This window comes from Crinia signifera, chromosome 1, assembly GCF_055691185.1.
Source record: "Crinia signifera chromosome 1, ASM5569118v1, whole genome shotgun sequence".
NCBI lineage: Eukaryota > Metazoa > Chordata > Amphibia > Anura > Myobatrachidae > Crinia > Crinia signifera.
The window spans coordinates 40,992,372-41,005,124 of NC_139217.1; positions in this window are offsets into that span (position 1 = coordinate 40,992,372).

Sequence of the window (12,753 nt, forward strand, 5' to 3'; positions counted from 1 at the left end):
GGAAGATAAACAATGATGCGCACACAGCGTTAGCAGCCCCTTTGTAAGCGGAGGACCTGACAAGGATTGTCACCGTTCCCCAATTCAAGGGACTGCTGCTACATTGAGTGTTTTATATATGGCCGCATCCATAAACGCAGACAAACACAATTAGAAAGTGATAGTTCTGCGGCCTCTCCAACTACACAGGAGTTATGTCTTTTAAGTCTACATCTGGTGGTTTATATGTGGCAGGAATAATCCTCTCACATGCGGAAAGGGATTTCATTCAGAACTCAACCTGTTTAAACAAATAAAGTGTTATGAAGAAGCCAGCCAACGCTTAAAACTTTATCACAGTTCCAGTACTCCCATCTGGGGTCCAGAGACCTGCGTGATGGATGGCGCTGCTGCTATATTCTAGGCACAATACATCACTTACCACACTTAAGGAACAGGCACAGAGCCATAAATGACAATACTTGTCATGCGAGGCCGTAAAAAGTTGTAAAAAGGATTTTTCTAAAATTGGGGTCCTTTTAAGTTCAGAGGCAGTTCAGGAGTTCAGTCTAATGATATTAACTGGTGTCAAGAGGGGGGGGGGATAATGGGGGAGAGAGGTGCACGGTTAGGGGTGACTCTTGCTTTGCTTGGCCTAAGCAACCATAGAGGAAGGACTGTTATTTAACATGTGGGGCTGCTGATTTGTCATTTATTTCCTTTAATGTTGTTATGAACTTGGAAACAGTGCAGATGTACATTTCCTGTAGACCGCAGGCACTCTTTTCCATAGCTTGAGCATGAACAACCCCCAATCAACTACAATTATACTGTACTCCACCTCCTACTCCACCCTTACATTTAGGCAGGGTCCAAACGATTCGTGTAACTGTAAAGGATTTCTGTGCACACTTTATTATAGCCTTTTGGAATGGTGTGGAGTCAGGAGTGAGGCTGGGCAGAAGTGTATCTATAATGATTGGAGGAATGAGGCTGGGCAGGAGTGTATCTATAATGATTGGAGGAATGAGGCTGGGCAGGAGTGTATCTATAATGATTGGAGGACTGAGGCTGGGCAGGAGTGTATCTATAATAAGTGGAGGAATGAGGCTGGGCAGGAGTGTATCTATAATGATTGGAGGACTGAGGCTGGGCAGGAGTGCACCAATAATGATTGGAGGACTGAGGCTGGGCAGGATTGTGTCTATAATGATTGGAGGAATGAGGCTGGGCAGGGGTGTATCATTGTATCTATAATGATTGGAGGACTAAAGCTGGGCAGGAGTGAGTCTATAATGATTGGAGGGCTGAGGCTGGGCCTATTATGATTGGAGGACTGAGGCTGGGCAGGAGTGTGTCTATGATGATTGGAGGAATGAGGCTGAGCAGGTGTGTATATATAATGATTGGAGGACTGAGCATGGTAGGAGTGTGTCTATAATGATTGGAGGACTGAGCATGGTAGGAGTGTGTCTATAATGATTGGAGGACTGAGCAGGGGTGGGAGTGTATTTATAATGATTGGAGGACTGAGGCTGGGCAGGAGTGTATCTATAGTGATTGGAGGATTGAGGCTGGGCAGGAGTGTATCTATAAAGATTGGAGGACTGAGGCTGGGCATGAGTGTGTCTATAATGATTGGAGGAATGAGGCTGGGCAGGAGTGTATCTATAATGATTGGAGGACTGAGGCTGGGCAGGAGTGTGTCTATAATGATTGGCGGAATTAGGCTGGGCAGGAGTGTATCTCTGGGAGGCAATGGAGTCATCTGCTGCCAGGCTCCTGTTCCCAAGGGGTCACCTCTCTTCCCCTGCCAGTTTGAATCAGTTAGTTGAAAGCCATTGCTATCGCTTCTGTGGCTGACTCCACCTCCTAACATAATCACACCCTTTATTAGAACCCATGACCTGTTTTACTGGAGACAGACAACTATACTTTTTACGCTATGAGCTCTCTGTGCTTATATCTCTAAAGGAAACTGGAAGGAATCAAAAAAGGAACAGATTATTAAGTGTGACCTCCGATCTACGTCATATTACTTGGCCTAGGAGAGGCCCCCATATGGTACGGGCACATATTTATTGGCTAAATTTACCACATATTTTCCATCATTAAGTCTGCATGAGATTTTTTTCTTCTGAGGTCAAGAACTTCACCATAAAAGAAGAGAATTAAAAATCAGGACTACCCAACACATCATCACCTACCCCAATAGGAAGCGTGGGTTCCTAATTCTTTTTCTCATTGTGTCTTATTTGTAGAGGGTGGTACTACCAGGCACCCTGCAGCATCCGAGTTGGAGTGCAGAGATTTATTTTGTTTTTGTAACCGTACTGATTGAGCTATTTTGGGGGCACCAATATTGCCTCTGGGCAACTGGGACGGACTTATACCACTCATGCAGCCACTAGCTATGGCATGCTCTGACAATGTGGCAGACACCCCCTGGTCCCTGGAACGCTCCAATCATGTGGCATCTATCAGGTCACCGCAAGTGACATAGCCGCCCCGGGTCTACACAGCTTCTATGCATGTGCAGATCTTAAAGCTTCGGAGATCAGACTCACATACTGAAGGATTTTCCTGATTCACTGACTATATTTTGAAGATGATTCCCAAACCCAATTACTATGGGCCTTATTCTGGTCGGTGCGGCCGGATCCGATTATGCGGCCAGGACCGTGCGTGCGAAACCCCGCCTTCCATACGGATCGCCAACTCCGTCCGTACGCGGTAAGAAGCTGGCCGAACGGACCGCACGTGTATTTTACACGGAATACGCCTCCTCCATCTAAGGGAACCTCCCCCATCATTCGATGGTCGCAACCTCAGACCACACGGACATTTTTCTGTGCAAAAGCAGGGATCTGGGTGGGCAGCTGACATCCGGCGATGTCATATGTCCGCCCCCTACACGTGCGTCACGGCCGCATTACCATACGTACGCCCAGCGTTTGCATAGGAACACCCATTAAACGCGGGGCGTATGCATATGGTAATGAGCACAAATAGCCCTTCACGCCCCTCTCCACCCCCTGTTCGGAGTGTTCACATATCATGCGGGATTTGGCCGTACGCCCCGCTCGCACATGCGCAGAGACGCCTCTGCACATGCGCAGACACAAAACATCGGCGGCCCGAACGCACGCGGATATATCCGCACCAACCAGAATAAGGGCCTATATCTTCCTTCTGCACATGGCATTTATGGCAGAGATAGATGACAGAGGAATAACTATAGTCCACACCTCTGTATAAGGAATAGTGGGCCTTGCTATTAGATGGGTCTGTACACCATATGATAAGAGTGCGCAGGCCAGAGCGCCTTTGTTACTTACAGAATGGCCGCGTTATCTCCCTGCGGTGTTGGTGTCACTTAGGCACTCCTGACTTTTTGGTGTTACTCTCCGCGCGCAGACTGGCTGTAACTTGAAGCAGTTTGTTAGCTTGTAATCTCTTTCCAGAATGTGATTTCATATGACCGTCTGCTTACCGAGCTGATGCTCTGTGTCTGAAGCCTGGCGAGACGTGTCTGTGTGAATCAGCCATTGTTCAGTCATTTGCTGCGCCGTAGCTGGATGATATAACGTTGTACAGTGGATCCCGTTTCTGCTGGGTGGGATAATGCTGCCAATGAGAGTAGCAATGGATGTATTATACTGTACGCTCCCGACCGAGCTGTTTATCTGGTTTCCATTTATACATTTTATTGAATGTTTAGATATATTTTTGGGTGGAGTTCTGTGGCACCTTGCAAATAAAGATAACGATTGCGGCTGTACACACTGGGCCTACAGAGAAACATAGAATGGGCCGGCGGCAGATAAGAAACACTGAGCCCAGGAATGACCAAACTGATTCTCTCCAGCTGTTTCAAAACTACACATCCCAGCATGCCTTGCCAGTTTTAGCATTCCCTAATAGCCCATGTATATATAGCCCTAAACACATGTACAGATGGAGCCCTTGTCAACTTTGCTCGGCGCCCGCCGGAACCTCCCCTCTGGCGAGCGCCGGTGGACAGGGACTCCATTGCACTGGGACGCGGGGGGGGGTTGGAGCGGCGAGGGGGACCATTGGCAACAAGGGGAAGGTGGCGGACGTTGGCCATGGGGCGCGCGAGCGTCAAGAGCCAATTAGCCTTCCAGTATGTTTTTGGATTGTGAGAGGAAAGCGGACTACCCGGAGGAAACCCACGCAAGCACGGGGAGAATATACAAACTCCACAGATATAGGGTCTTGGTGGGCATCAAACCCATGCTAACCGTTACACCAACCCTGCTATCCATATTCAGAATACAGAAAGTTAATAATCTCAGCAGCTGGTTACATAGAACCATGAAATATACATACAATTTAGTCTGTATGGCTGTATAGCTGTCCGGTATATGTGGGCTACATGCAAAAGCGGCCAGTATTCACCCTATATGCAAAATAATAGTGCATATGATATGTTATTGACTCATTCAACAGATTCTAAGCCGGGAAGGGGGGTTCTTGTTTCGATCAGTTGGAAGAGATGTGGGCCGTAATGTGCGCAATGCAGGGAGGAGAAGCATGGAGGAAAGGCGTTCTCTATCATGTGACATAGATCAGTGCCAGGATCTGTGTCTTACCGCTAAGCCACTAACCTTCCAACCAGCGCCTCTCCCTCCCTCCCAATACAGATACTTCAGCGTACAGCTGGAATGTCACCGTAGAAAATGTGATGAGGCATCTGGTCTAGCTTTAGTCGTTCAGCATGCGTCAGTGGCTAAGTGCAAGCAGGCACCGGTGCGGTCAGAGGGTGCCATGGCCAAGCTGTTCACAATTACACGTGTGCTGTACGAATGCCGTCAGTTCCTTGCAGTATCGCTCTGCAGCTCATCCTAATTCCCAGGACGGGTAGTGGGTGACATGTGCCACAAGTCCCCTCCCAAAGGAATAATAACCAGTACAGTATTAATATTATTACTACCCGCTATTACTGTATGGCCCAAATAGTCCGCAGGCAATAATAATAATTTTATTTATATACTGTATATATATATATAGTGCTCTTTCTCTAATAGGTCTCAATAAAAAGAAACATTTTATATTTGAATTGAAATGATAGGACACTCCACCGAGATCCAGATACAGTAACACTTTGCAAAGTAATAAATAATATAACTGTGCGTATATTAGATTGAGAAAGAAAAAATATATTTATCATTATAATTGTATTATTTATTATGTACTGTAGCACATATATTTTGCAATGCTAAGAATATTGGGATATCCTCACCAGGCCCTTACACACTAAGCGATATTCTAAATGATATCATTCATTTCCGCCCTTGTGATTGACATTGTTTATAACATCGTTCAGTGCGTACCCTCAGTATTGATAATGATGCATTCCCCCGCTCATCCATCCGTTGTACTGCATGCTCAATGTTGACTATATCACCAATGAGCCATGATAGGAGTGGGGGACGGGTGATGTCACTGTACGATATCATAATAATAATATCATTCAGTGTGTATGCGCTGTATAGTTCCCCCAGGAGATCTGACATTATTGTTTATTATGTCGCTTCCGAAGCAAATCGTCTTGCGTGTGTATGCGGCTTTAAGGTGCATACACACTATACCTGTACTATGTTTTAAATTATATCGCTCATTTTGGCCATTCTGAGCTGTATTGTTGAATATATCACCCAGTGTGTAAAATACAATTGACGAACGATGGTATCGGCCCCCATCATCTGTACATGCAGTTCAATTTGATATACCATCAATAACTGCATGCACAGTATGAAGCGGGGACCCAATTCCTAAATGATGAAAAGCAATCTTAATCGATACTGTGCTTCAGGGGCTAAAGCACTCATTTATATTTTATATACTATAGAGCAGTTGTTCTCAAAACTGTGGGTCATGACCTTCTCAGCGTGGGGTCGCACCTCTATGTTGTTGACCATCAGGCTGATGACTTTTCTAATCTCAGTCTGTGATTCAAGGAGTCTAGAAAATCTGTTGCCTGTTATTTTAGACTCCTCCCATCATTTTGCACCACCACAATTCTGCCATGTATGTGCTGTCTGCTGACTACACGTGTGATGTGATTGGTTATGGTATATTAGACTCCTCCCATCATTTTGCGCCACCACAATGCTGCCATGTATGTGCTGTCTGCTGACTACACGTGTGATGTGATTGGTTATGGTATATTAGACTCCTCCCATCATGTTGTGCCTCCACAATTCTGGCATGTATGTGCTGTCTGCTGGCTACATGTGTGATGTGATGGGTTATGGTATATTAGACTCCTCCCATCATGTTGTGCCTCCACAATTCTGCCATGTATGTGCTGTCTGCTGACTACACATGTGATGTGATGACCTTCAGCAGTCACTTGCTTGGATCCTGGAATTATTTTTATTGTCTGATGGGGTCCCAGAGCAAAATAGTTTGAGGACCACTGGTATTGAGAGATCTAGCAACAGTGCCCTGAACTGCTTGCTTTTATTTAGCAACAATTCTACCCACCTAGACCCTTAATCAGCCTAATTATTATGGTATGATCAAATCGTCAACCGTCAATACTAATTTTCTCCATTTGTAGCTTTCAATTGGATATAACCACTTCTGCCGTGGAATGCACCTATTTCAATATTTATAGATTTCAGATTTACGTACTAAGACCCTAAAATAATTGCAATATATATATGGCAGTTAAACATCTATGGTTCTATGAACAAAACCCACATGGAATATAAAACACTGTCATAAATTCTATAAACAATAGGTCCATCAGATATTACAACCAGTAACCAGAAAAAACCCCAGTGTCATAATGCAATTTCACTGGGGATTTTTATCCATGTAGGTTTTTTTTCTACATATTTGGACACATCATCACAGAACAACAGTAATTTGGGGTTATTCAAATTCAAGGGAATTAAACAAATCTAACTTATAGAAATATTATTGGTTAAAAAAAGTGTATTTTTGTATATACCATCTTAATATTTTGACACTAATAGGAATGTATCAAAAGATTGAAATATTACCATAGTAATAATATACTGAATTATTTATCATCTTCCTTTAATATAATTTTTCCCATTATATTATTTGTCTGTCTTTTTTGCCATATAAAATGTTTTAGTAAATCTACAAAGTTGTTATAAGGCAGCTCTGTAGAACAAAAAAAATTATACATTTTTTTGTTGTTCTGATAACAGTATATAAATATTTTCCTTTTATTATATTAAGTTATTGTAGATGATATTGCTGATTATCAGTTTTAAATATTGAGATACAAATAGACATATCTTCAGTAGCATTGTTAGAATTTTCATATGTACTTTATAATTCCAATGGATTTATAGATACATTATAAACAAATCTTTTTTATAGATAGATCATATTTAATTATAACATGAATTTACTACAGGGCTTAACTGATAATAATTAACACACTGCTTTCCTTTAGATCACCAAATGCTGTGCACATATGGAGAAGGTGCACAGTTTGCTTTGCAGAAATTACAGGTAACCTCAGACCCCATTTTGGGTGTCAGTTAAACAAAAAAAAAATCCATGTATTTTTCTATATGATTAATTATAGTTTATTCTTCAATTTAGAAGAATAGACAAAAATATGGTGAAAGCTTAAAATATTTTTGCCATGTCCAAGGAAAGCTGTTATTGTCGACTAAAACAAAGTAAAAAAAAAAATTCAGCATTTATAAAAATACTGTACAGTAGCACATACTGCAACTTAAACAACAAATACATTATTATAACCTGAATAAGATAAACAAATAACATATGGTAATAGCAAAAAATGCAATGTAGGAGATATTTCAGTAATTATTTCTTGAGGGTGTACTACTATATGTGTGAAAAAATAATTAAGAGTACAGAAAAAAGTATTTTAAAAAAATGTGTTTAATGAAAACTAAAATAGAAATTATTTTTTTAAAACACACGCTGTCAACACATAGAAAATATCTTTAAAAAATAACTATATCAAAACTATATCAAAACAGTTAAAAACAAATTAATTAAATTTCTATTAATATTAATTTATATACCACAAAAATGAATAAATGAAATAAAACTAAGACAAAATAATAATTAAGTACTTATTAAGTACTTAAAAAAGGGTGGAAATATGTATGTATATATATATATATATATATATATATATATATATATATATATATATATATATATATATATATATATATAGGGACCATGAGACAAGGCTGCACACACTTCATTGAGGTTAAATTAGAGTGCTGAAGTTTACAAAAAAAGTTATAATATATATACATATATACACACACATACACTTAGGTCCTGCATACCTCGCATTCTGATGATCAAAATATTCCTCAATCAATTTTTTTTTAATATAGGTAACATATGTCACATCTTTGCTTTCCAAGGTTCAGTGTACAAAAAAACAAACCATACTTATAGGCACATAATTATTACAAATATTGTAAGACTATGTGTATAAGGTGTATACGACACATACAGCAAATGCATTTTTTGTTTAGACTGCTGTCCCATCCCAAAGAAATGTCATTAGGGTATGCAAATTTTCTGAACTACGGAATCATGCAAAATCCAAAATACTACTGGCCCCCAGCATTTCAGATATGGGAGACTAAACCTGGGTATATACAAATAATAATAATAAGAAAAAGAAGAAGAAGAAGGAGAAGGAGAACGAGAAGAAGAAGGAGAAGAAGAAGGAGAAGGAGAATAATTAGTACTGTATTATTAAAAATAATAAATAATGATGATTATTATTATTATTATTATTATTATTATTATTATCAGGGCATAAAGTGGTCATGCAGAGGTGGGGGAACTCATTTCTCTATGCCACCTAATAATACCCCCTCCCCCCATTAGGCAGAGACAGGGCCAGTGGTAGGGTTTTTGGCATCCCCTTGCAAATTAGAATGCTTTTCTGTGAGAATTATGTGGAGATTAAAATGTTCCACCTCACCATTAGAGGTGGTGGAACTCAGTTCCACCCCGTTCCCCCTCACTTTAACTCCTGTTTATTATTATTATTATTCAAAGTGGACCAGCAGCTTAACTGACTGCAATTTTAGCTTGTTAATGACTTTAAGATCCCACTGAGAAAATGTGTCATGTGGCTTCAGCCAGTGCATTGAGAGGTAGTACATAAAAATAAACAATATTAACTACTATAACTTAACAAATAATAATTAAAAATACACCACTCTCATTCTGACTTACAGGTGAACAATATATACTACAGATACAGAAGGATACTGCTTTCTGATTTAGTCCCACCTTAAGGACCTGAGAGCTGGGAGCATGTGAGAGTTCGCATCTGACTCCCTATTGTGTCCTGCTTTCTCCTTTCCAATTACTGAGAGGTAACCGGACGCCCATCAAATAGAATAGGAAGACAAAGCCGTCAAGGTTACTTAGCAGATAAAAACTGGCTCCACTTAGTAAAAAGATCCCATGTTTTGCAAATGAACTGTCTCTTTACCTTAATTACACTTTCAAGCAACTTTGTCCTTTATACGGTAATACTTCCTTCCCAAAGACTCTTGGCAATGACTCCAGGTTTCTTTCATAGGGTGCCTTTTCCTCCCCTGTAAACTGGCATTGACCCTTTCTCTTTGCTGCTCTGTCGTTGAAAACATAGAGATAGAAAGAAAATACTTAACCCCTTTGGCAGCGAGGTGTCTGGGAAACAGCCCTTGCTGGAAAGCAGAGGCACCAAAAGCCTCTTTCACCGCCGCAAACAGGACAAACGGCACATAAGTGACTAGCGGATGACTATTAACATCCAATAGATTGTTCATAAGTTTAGAACCAAAGTATACTGTCATGTAGAAAAGCCTCTACTTTTTCGTTTCTTAAGGGGCCTACACACGGGGAGATTCGGCTGAATGCTGTGAGCAATGCTAGATTGCTCAGAACGCTCCTCAAGATCGCTGAGCACACAGCGTTGTACCAGCGCTGTGTGCTGAGTGATCTGTCAGGGCCATTGTTCTCTGGTGAGAACACTGGCCCAAAGACAGATGACAGTTTACAGAACCCCATCAACACTGCTGGATAGTAATGTCGGTGGTTTGGTGATTCAAACTGGGGGATGACCTGGATGTCTTCTGGCAGTGCCTCGGAAAAAGCAGTTGGTTGGGAGGGCCGCTGACATCAGCAGTGGCCTTCATCTAACCACAGCCATGGCCGCGCTGAGTCAGTCTTGACTTGGCTGCGAACGGATTTCCCTGTGGTTCACGGCTGCGAAGTCGGTGTTTACTAGATCGCTGGGCTCCAAAAATTTGCAGATTAGTGATCAAGTCTGAATCAGGTCCATAGTGCTATTGTTTAGAACAGCGGTTCCCATCCCTGGTCCTCAAGTACCCCCAACAGTGCACGTTTTCCAGGTCACCCGGCAGGTGCACTCATTATTCAGGCACATTTGAAAAGATCCACAGGTGGAGCTAATTATAGCACTTGTGATTCTGTGTGGAGACCTGGAAAACATGCACTGTTGGGGTGTACTTGAGGACCAGGGTTGGGAACTAGTGGTTTAGAAGTATAAGTTCACAATAACTGATATTGTCCGGCGCCACACAGCTCAAAGCCCGCTGCCAGCCAGTCACACGCTGCCGGCGCCACTTATTTAGGAGCTGAGACTGAGTAAAATGGCGCCGCCTCACTCTCAGCTCCTGGACGTCACAGAAATCCCAGCGGCAATGGCGGTGACTGTGAATTCCCACAAGAGGCTGACATTGACTTCAGCAGCCCCTCGGAGGGCAATATTTTGTATAATCCCCTCTCTCTACCTCATCAGCATAACAATGAAACTGACTTCTAAGCATCGCTTGTATAAGCCGCTCTCTTGCTCGCTGTAGAACTTTGAATGAGTCCAGGATACCAAGCAGACGGCTATGTGATGATAAATGTGCTATTGGTTGTTAAGTTATTGATGGTGGGTAAAAATATAGCATGGTGGTCAGAGTGGCTTTCTCGAAGTACTGGGGTCTTGTGTACACTTTTCAGAAGTCTTTATGTGTGTGAAGTTTGTATGTACTCAACATATTTGAACGGATTCCCTTCAGTTTCCTCCCAGACTTGAAAAACACACTGGACCAGATGGAGCAGGCTACATCTTTGCAGAGGCTGACGATTCTATCGCCAGCCCCCGCCAGCGAACGGCTACCGCCAGGGACGCGCGCGCACGAGACATTTGCACGCCCCATGGCAACGGAGCCTGCCGCCGGTCCCCCTCGCCACCCCGACCCCCCCCAACTGGGTAGCGTCTCCCTGAAACAAAGACGGGCAGGGAGACATTGCCCAGCTGCCGTGATACTGGGACGCGCGTGCGTCCCAGTCCCTATCACCGGCACTCGCCAGTGAAGGAGATCTGGGGGGGCGCCGGGAACAGATGGAGCCGGATCCATCTGTAGGTTAATCAACTGTTGGCGATAATGGACCCTAGTGTGTATTTGATTGTCACAGTTTTTAGGGGACTGTTTACTAAGTCATAGTTAAAATGGAGAGAGAGATAAAGTAGTAGCCAATCAGCTCCTAAATGCCATGTTACAGGCCGGATTTAAAAAAAAAACCCGGCTGGTTGAAGAGAGATAAAGTACCAACCGTAACTGTCGGTTTTCAAACATGACATGTAGGAGCTGATTGGTTGGTATTTTATCTCCACTTTATCTCTCTCAAATGCTTAGTACATTGACCCCTTTTCTGAGAATAACTGCCTCATCCCCGGGTTATACAGTATGTGAAGTATTTTGATTCCTATTGTGTGGAAGCCGCCAAATAATAAAAAAAAAGAATTATTATTATTATAACATTTGATACAACTATAATTTAAAAACAATTGGGAAAAGGCTATAATTTAGCCAACCTTCTGTCAAATAAAATAAAGTAATTCTGAAAACCCCAAAGGTCTAGAAAGTTAAGCATCAAACGTGGAATATTGAGCTATTTCTGGAGTCATTTACCCCACTGACAATAATGTTATCATTTCATTTTCTCCACCACGGATCAAAACTCTGATGTGGGATATCCAAAAAATAACTGCGCCCTCCCTTCAGGGTCCTGCTGTGGCCGGTACAAGGTTCATACAATGAACATAAATAAATGCGTAGAACAAATATTTTACAAAGATTAGAAGTGCATCAGCTAAATGAGAGAACCAAGAGGAATCCTTGTTACATTTTCAGTTTTCACATTCAGTTTTACTGAAACGACGCTGGGCAACGATTACAAATTTTAATCGCGATTAATCGCATTGTTAGGCACATAAGTGCTGCTTATCTACATTCATGTTGCTAGGACATGGGGGATAACATGCTTGTTGCCAAGGGAGCATGCTCATTGCCGTAGGGGGTTACATGCCTGTTGCCAGGGGTTCCATGCTCATTGCCAGGGGATTACATGGTTGTTGCCATAGGATATTACATGCTCATTGCCTAGAGGGAGTTGAATGCTCATTACCCAGGGGAAGTTAAATGCTCGTTTCGAAGGGTCAGTTACATCTTTTTATTGCACGGGAGGGATCGCAGGGTCTCTGACATTATTAGAGACCCTGCACTCCTCCGAAGATGGCCAACAACGCAAAGTAGACAGTCGCTAATGGTCCTCCTGCACCTCTAGTGTCTGTCAGGGCAACAGATGCCAGAGGTTCAGGATTCCTTCTAGAGGGTCTTCTCTGTGGTGGCGGCCATTTTCAGAGGAGCGCAGGGTGTCTGTAATACTGTCAGAGGCTCTGCGCCTCTGCAG